This window comes from Mustela nigripes, chromosome 2 (genome assembly GCF_022355385.1).
Source record: "Mustela nigripes isolate SB6536 chromosome 2, MUSNIG.SB6536, whole genome shotgun sequence".
In the NCBI taxonomy this organism is placed as follows: Eukaryota; Metazoa; Chordata; class Mammalia; order Carnivora; family Mustelidae; genus Mustela; species Mustela nigripes.
In genome coordinates, this window is record NC_081558.1 from 100,336,627 (window position 1) to 100,343,995 (window position 7,369).

Consider the following 7,369-nt stretch of genomic DNA (forward strand, 5'->3'; position numbering starts at 1 on the left):
AGGGGTTTTCCCCAGGAAGTAACTTGACCTCTCACCTACTCACTGACCAGTACAGGGGTGGTGTAGGGGAGTTGTTACACACCGGTGCGGATACTCCCTTTCTGCCCAAACTGTAATTCAGGTTTCCTCAGAGAGATCTGAGAAGTTCTAGAGATTATAACACTGCTTGTAGGGGGGCTAGTACCGGGCCCCTGGGCTTGTTGCTCTTCGGGGGAAAAACTGCCGTCAACCGTAGGAAGTATGTGAGCACCTGTCTGGGGGTTGTAGTAGTTTTTGGTTTGTACCTGTCAGCTTCCCCAGTCCACTGTCTCCTAAAATGAGAGATGGTGGGATGAGAGTAGTGGCCCCTGAAGTGCTTCCCCAGACCAGTAGCAGCTCCATGACTTGGGAACTTTTAGAAATGTACCTTTATGGGGTGCCTGGGTGGCTCAGCGGGTTAAAGCCTCTCCCTCGGCTCAGGTCATGATCCCAGGATCCTGGGATCAAGCCCTGCAACAGGCTAGAGAGCCTGCTCAGCAGGGAGCCTGCTTCCTCCTCTCTCTCTCTCTGCCTGCCTCTCCACCTACTTGTGATCTCTCTCTCTGTCAAATAAATAAATAAAATCTTAAAAAAAAAGAAGAAGAAAGAAGTGTACCTTTCTGGCCGAAGCCCAGACTTAGTGCATCAGCTGTCTGGGTTTTAACAAGACCCCAGGTAACTAGCGTGTGTGCTCAGGTCAGGCCGTCTGTGGTCTGTGGTCACCATTAGAAAACACAGATTCACTTGGAGGGGGAAAGTAATTGCCTTTTCGAATGTGTTTCAGTCATTCTGATTACACCAAGAGAAATTCACGTTTACTGCCAGTATATCTAACACCTGCTCTGATACTTGCATATTTCCCTTTGCAAGGAAGACAGAGCAGCCCCAGGCACAGAGTCTTTGGCGAGATCTCCCTCTAGACAACCCACTAACACTTTATTTTTATTGTATTTATTTTATGGTGACTTTATATTTATGGTAAAAGAAACTAGTTTTTAATTTAGGTGATGATGTAAAGTTTAATTTAAAAGTAAATTTATTTTGGCAGTGGGTGGCTCAGTTGGTTAAGCATCTGCCTTCGGCTCAGGTCATGATCCCAGGGTCCTCGGATGAAGCCTCACATTGGGGGCCCAGCTCAGCAGGGAGTCAGCTTCTCCCTCTCCCTCTGCCCCTCCCCCCGCTCATGCACACATGCACTCTCTCTTTCTCAAATAAATAAACTCTTATTCTTTTAATTTAAAAAATTTTTTTCAAAGATTTTATTTCTTTATTTGACACAGAGAGAGACAGCAAGAAAGGGAACACAAGCAGGGGGAGTGGGAGAGGGAGAGGCAGGCTTCCCACTGAGCAGGGACCCTAGTGCAGGGCTGGATCCCAGGACCCTGGGATCATGACCCAAACAGAAGACAGACGCTTAACTGACTGAGCTACCCAGGGGCCCCCATAAATAAACTCTTAAAAAAAAAAAAAAGTAAATTCATTTAGGTCATACGGTGCCTGGGTGGCTCAGTCAGTTGAGTGTCTGAGTTCAGGTCAGGTCATGATCCTGGGGTCCTGGGACTGAGCCCCATGATCAAACCCTGTGTCAGGCCTCTGCTCAGCAGGGAATATGCTTGTCCCTCTCCCTCTGCATATCAACCCCCCCAAATAAATAAAATCTTAAAAATAAAAAAATGTAAATTAATTTAGGTCTTAAATAAGCCAATTTCAAGAACAATATTCTAGGAGAAAGAGTAAAGATAATATGTAGTTTGACAAGAATCTTGAAGGTGGTACAAAATTGTCTAACAGTCAGAAGTCACCATGCTAGGGTACATCCTTGGGTGACTTGAAGAAAAGTTCTTTCAGACTTACTGGCGGTGTGGAAGCAAACAAGTAAGTTACCTAAAAAAGAAATACAAACTACCAGCACCATGAAAAATGAAACATTACACTAGAAAAAAAAGAAAGCTAACCCAAACCTCAGTGGAGCTGACCTGTTGTTTTCTAATAGAATTTAATCAGGTAAGTGCTTATTCTTGGGCATTTGGCTCCCATACCCAGCTGACTGTCAGTCATGGGGGAGGTCAATGACATTTAAACTTGACATTCAAGGCTTGAACTCAACTGGCAACTATCCTAATAATCTTTAACCAGACATTCTTTTTGATTATTGGTCATTACCTATGAAATGTCTCTTCTGGGGCACCTGGGTGCCCCAGTCAGTTAAGTGTCTGCCTTCGGCTCAGGTCATAATCCCGGGTTTCTGGGATTGAACCTCATGTTGGGCTCAGCACTTGATGGGAAGTCTGTTTCTCCATCTGCCCCTTCCCCCCGACTTGTGTGCGCTTGCTCTCTCTCTCTAATAAATAAATAAAATCTTGGGACGCCTGGGTGGCTCAGTTGGTTAAGCAGCTGCCTTCGGCTCAGGTCATGATCCCAGCGTCCTGGGATCGAGTCCCACATCGGGCTCCTTGCTCCGCAGGGAGCCTGCTTCTCCCTCTGACTCTGCCTTCCACTCTGTCTGCCTGTGCTCGCTCTCACTCTCTCTCTCTTACAAATAAATAAATAAAATCTTTAAAAAAAATAAATAAATAAATAAATAAATAAATAAAATCTTTAAAAAAAATGTCTTTTCTAAGAAGGAATTTTTGATTTGGCTTTCTAAGGAATGGTTTTCTCTATGACAAATTTGAAATAAAACCTCACCATGTACTCACAAGCAATAACCTGAGAGGTTGCTCTGCGCTAGGAACCGATTAAATACTATGACTGCAGGCCTGTTTTAGGGCAAAGATTTAAAGAATGATAAAAATTGCTGTTGGCAATGGTGCGTGACAAACAGACCTTATGCACAGCTTTTGGGGGAAGGGAAAGTTGGCAATACATATTACAGACCTTTAAAAATGGGCATACGCCAACTTCTGGAAAGATAGCAGAGTAGGAGGATCCTGAGCTCATCTCGTCCCAGAGACATGCTGAGGTCACAGCCAGATCGGTGCAACTAACTCTGAAACCAACCCAAAGACTGGCAGAACAGACTTTCCACAGGGAACTGTAGAGAGGCCCCAACAAGAAGGGTAGGAGGGACAGAGACAGGTTGGGAACCAAACCCCCAGCAGGACTAACCCCAAGCAGGAGGGCTACCATTTGCACAGAGAAAGAAGCAAGAGGATCAGATGCCATCCCAGGCCAGGGAGACCTGCCCTGGGAAGACCACTACCCATAACATTTGACTTTAAGACCAGGGGGGGTAACTCTCCAAGTTTTATAATAATCAGGGCTTAACTCTGGGTCCTTTAAAAATCAGTGGGCATGGGACACCTGGGTGGCTCAGCCGGTTGAGAGTCTGCCTTTGGCTCAGGTCATAATCCCCGGGTCCTCAGACTGAGTCCTACAGCAGGCTCCCTGCTCAGCGGGGAGTCAGTCTGCTTCTACCTCTCCCTCTGCCTGCTGCTCCCCCTGCTTGTGCTCTCTTATATTCTCGCTCTCTTTCTGGAAAATAAATAAATAAAATCTTATTAAAAAAAAAATCAGCAGCCTTAGTTCTGGGAGAGCTGAAAGAGGGAGGAAGCAGAGTCCCTGCCCTTTAAGAAGCACCAGAAAACCCCATTCAGATACAGCAAAGAAGTAGCAGTTTGAACAGAGCCCTAGGTATATGTGAAGGAGATTTACTTACTTATCTCAGAATGGCTGCTGGAGGGGCGGGCTTCTTCAGGAGACTTCTCCAAGAGCTAAAGGGCTGAACGCACCTTTCTCCTCTCCACCCCCAGCGTGGACAGCAGGACACTCACAGAACCAGCAGGAACACGCCGGACCTAGCTGGCTAGCCCGGGTGCCCCACCCCCAGGTCTCCGGTAGAGCTACCCGACCCAACTTGCACGACTCAGCTGGAGTCCCTCCAAAGCGGCTCATGCCCTGGAGCGTAGAAGGTGACCACACACACACCAGTGTGCCTGCAGTCCCAGCAGCCAAACTCACGTTAGACCACCAAACGAGTCTCAATAAATTCAAAAAGACTGAGATCACATTATATATCATTCTGGACCACAGCAATAGGAAACTAGAAATCAATCACAAGTAAAAGTGTGGAAAGAAAGACCACAAACACAGGGAGGGTAAATAACATGCTACTAAACACTGAATGGGTCAACCAAGGAATCAAAGAGGAAATAAAAAATTAAAAACAGAATTACCAGGGGTGCCTGGGTGGCTCAGTAGGTTAAGCCTCTGCCTTCAGCTCAGGTCGTGGTCTCGGGGTCCTAGGATCGAGCCTCAAGTCGGGCTCTCTGCTCAGCGGGGAGCCTGCTTCCCCTTCTCTCTCTGCCTGCCTCTTTGCCTACTTGTGATCTCTCTCTCCATCAAATAAATAAAATCTTTAAAAACAAATAGAATTACCATATGATTCAGTACGAAAAATGAAAACAGTAATTTGGAAAGATACATGCTTCCTATGCTCATTGCAGCATTATTTACAATAGCCAAGATAGGGAATCAATGCAAGTGTCCATCCACAGATGAATGGATAAAGAAGACACGCTACATATATGATCTACATGCAATGGAATATTATTTGGCCATAAAAAGGATGAGATCTTGCCATTTTCAACAACATGGATGGACCTAGAGGGTATTGTGCTAATAAGTCATTCAGAGATAAATACCATATGATTTCACTCATATGTGGAATTGAAGAAACAAATGAACAAGCAAAGAAAAAAGAAAAAGGGAAAGCAGGAAACAGACTCTTATCTATAGCAAAAAACTGATGGTTACCAGGGGGGAGTTGGGTGGGGGAAGGGATGAAAGGGGTGGTGGGGATTAAAGACGACATTTACCTTGATGAGCACTGATGTAAAGGATTGTTGAATCTATATTGTACACCTGAAACTAATAAAACACTGTACAGTTACACTTCAATAAAAAAAAAAAAGAAAGAAAAGAATATGGAAATATCCCTTGATCAGCAATTCCATTCTAGGAATTTGTCCTAAGGAAATAGCTAGACATGTGCTCAAAGACATTGGTACATTGATGTAGCTTGGTCAAAACAAGTTTGGTGAATTCTTGAGAAAAATACTATGTAGTCATCATCCCAAAAGAAAATTTCAACAATACTGTATTTTTACTAAGTGTGAATAAACTACAACATAGTATATACCAGGAGGTATGGGGGGTGGGTTCCACCTGCTAGTGCTGAGTTTGCATTATTTGCTTCATTCACCAAATACTTTAGTGTATCTATATGTGCCAGAAACGGTCCCAGGCTCTGAGGTTATAGTGACGAACCGAAATGAGCATTTCTGAGGCAACTCTTGCAAAGCGCTTAAGGACACATTCCCGATGTGGTGGGAACATGTATAATGGGAAAAGCTCTCCTCGAAACACTGCGAAGGGCAGGGTAAGGGTGACACTCGGCAGAGGTCAGCACACACTGGGCACGCGATAGCCCTCCCCTGGCTGACTTTCTTCAGCGGTGTGAAAATAAAAGAGAACTCATTTAAAACCGAGCTGGGAAGCCCTGACCGGGCTCTGTCACTCTTGTACCACTCCTGGCAGCCCGTATAACCAGCAGGAAGAAGGAAGATCATTCTTGACAAGGGAGGGGCAGTTTTCACAGAGCAATTTCACTGCCTGCTTGCAAGAAAAAGAAGGAAGATCCCTGCGCCAGCTACAGCACATGACCTGAATCCAATGAGAAACCACCCTAACCTCCAACTCTTGTTCTTCTCCAGTGAACTTGTGTTCAAAACAATCGTCCCCGATGTCTTCCTACAAGCTAACAGAAGTTGACCTTCCCTTTTCTTTGTCTCTGGACTTGCTTGTGGTCTGCCATACTTTCCAATTCTTCTGTTATTCCTACATAGGCTTATTTTGCTGGTTAAATAACCGGCTATTTTATTTGTAAGTTTGATAAGGACAGAAATCCCCATTTCTGCTCCACTGAGGGAAGCAGCTGCCTCCCAGGGCAGAACCAGAAACGACTCTCCCTTCTGACCTCCTGCCCGGGTGTGGGGCCTGCCTCTCTAGGGACCCTCGTCCTTCCTGTTTGGAGACTTCTCTCCCAGTGGACCTGGTTCCTCTTCCCAGAAGGCCGCTAGTGTCTTCGTAAATCATAGGGATAGAGGGCAGGAGGTGGGCAGCGGTCTCTGCAGAAGTTCTCTCCAGAAGTGATCTCGTCCTGCTGAGGCAAGCTCCCTAGTAACCATCTGCCTGCATTTGTAGTTCTTCAAAGGATACTTCCACATTTCCCAATAATGCCTTCTTGGAGGGTCAAGTAAATGTGTGGGTTAGTGAACTGAAAAACTACCAGTAGGGCACAATGTCTGGGAACGTTTCGGGCTCTGAGGAAAACTTCAAGTTTGAGTGGCAATACCCTGGTAGCCTCTGAGAGCTGGGCCCCCAGGGTGGTGACTCCATGAGGACCCAGCGTGGAGTGGGGAGGAAGGTGGTTTTCCCCAGCGCCTCAGTTCATAGCCATCGTACAGACTATAAAGTGATATCCAGGTAATTTTTAATTCTCTCATAATAATCAAAAACAAACAATTGCAAGTATTGGTGAAGATGTGCAGCCAGAACGCTCACATACTGCTGGTAGGAAAGCAGAACTGGGGCAGCCACTTTGGGAAACATTCGGATGGTTCCTCAGAGTTAGACACAGAGTCACCCTGTGACCCAGCCAATTTTCTTCTTGATCTATTCCTAAGAGAAATGACAATATGTCATCACAAAAACTTACACATGAACGTTCATTATTCATAACAGCCAGAAGATAGGAAGAGCCCAGTGTCCATCAGCTGATGAATAAATAAAATAGGTACATCCATACAATGGAATATTGTTTTGTCATAAAAAAGAGGTTCTGATGCATGCTACCATGTGGGTGAAGCTTGAAAGTATTGTGCTGAGTAAAACAAGCCAGTCCCCAAAGATCACGTATCAGATGGTTCCATTTATATTTAATGTCCAGAATGGGCAAAGCTATGGAGACAGAAAGTGGGTTAGTTATGGCCTAGGGATATGGGGGAGGAGGGAGGATTGGGGGATGATGGTGGAGAAAGTACAAGATTCTTTGTGGGATGAAGTAAAAGTTCTAAAATTGGTTGTGGTGATGCACTGAATTAAATGAGTAAATTGTTTGGTATATAAATTATATCTCAAGCTGCTACAAAAAAGAAGGAAAAAAAGCAAAGAAGAAGAAGGAGGAGGAAGATGAAGAGGAGGAGGAGGAGGAGGAGAAGATTTTATTTATTTATTTTTAAAGATTTTATTATTTATTTGTGTGTGAGAGAGAGAGTGAGAGCGAGTGTGCACACAAGCAGGCAGAGTGGCAGGCAGAGAGAGAAGCAGGCTCCCCACTGAGCAAGGAGCC

At 45.1% G+C, this 7,369-nt stretch overlaps 1 protein-coding gene across 2 annotated transcripts in view; it reads right to left on the bottom strand.

Moving 5' to 3' along the window:
* Positions 1–3,812, bottom strand: part of MUC13 (mucin 13, cell surface associated) — a 30,650-nt gene extending 26,838 nt beyond the window's left edge. For both annotated transcript variants that reach the window (XM_059388008.1, XM_059388007.1), the window contains exon 1: positions 3,677–3,812. The gene's annotated coding sequence lies outside the window, so the exon portion shown is untranslated. The remainder of the gene's footprint in view (positions 1–3,676) is intronic.
* Between the last annotated feature and the right edge of the window lie 3,557 nt (positions 3,813–7,369).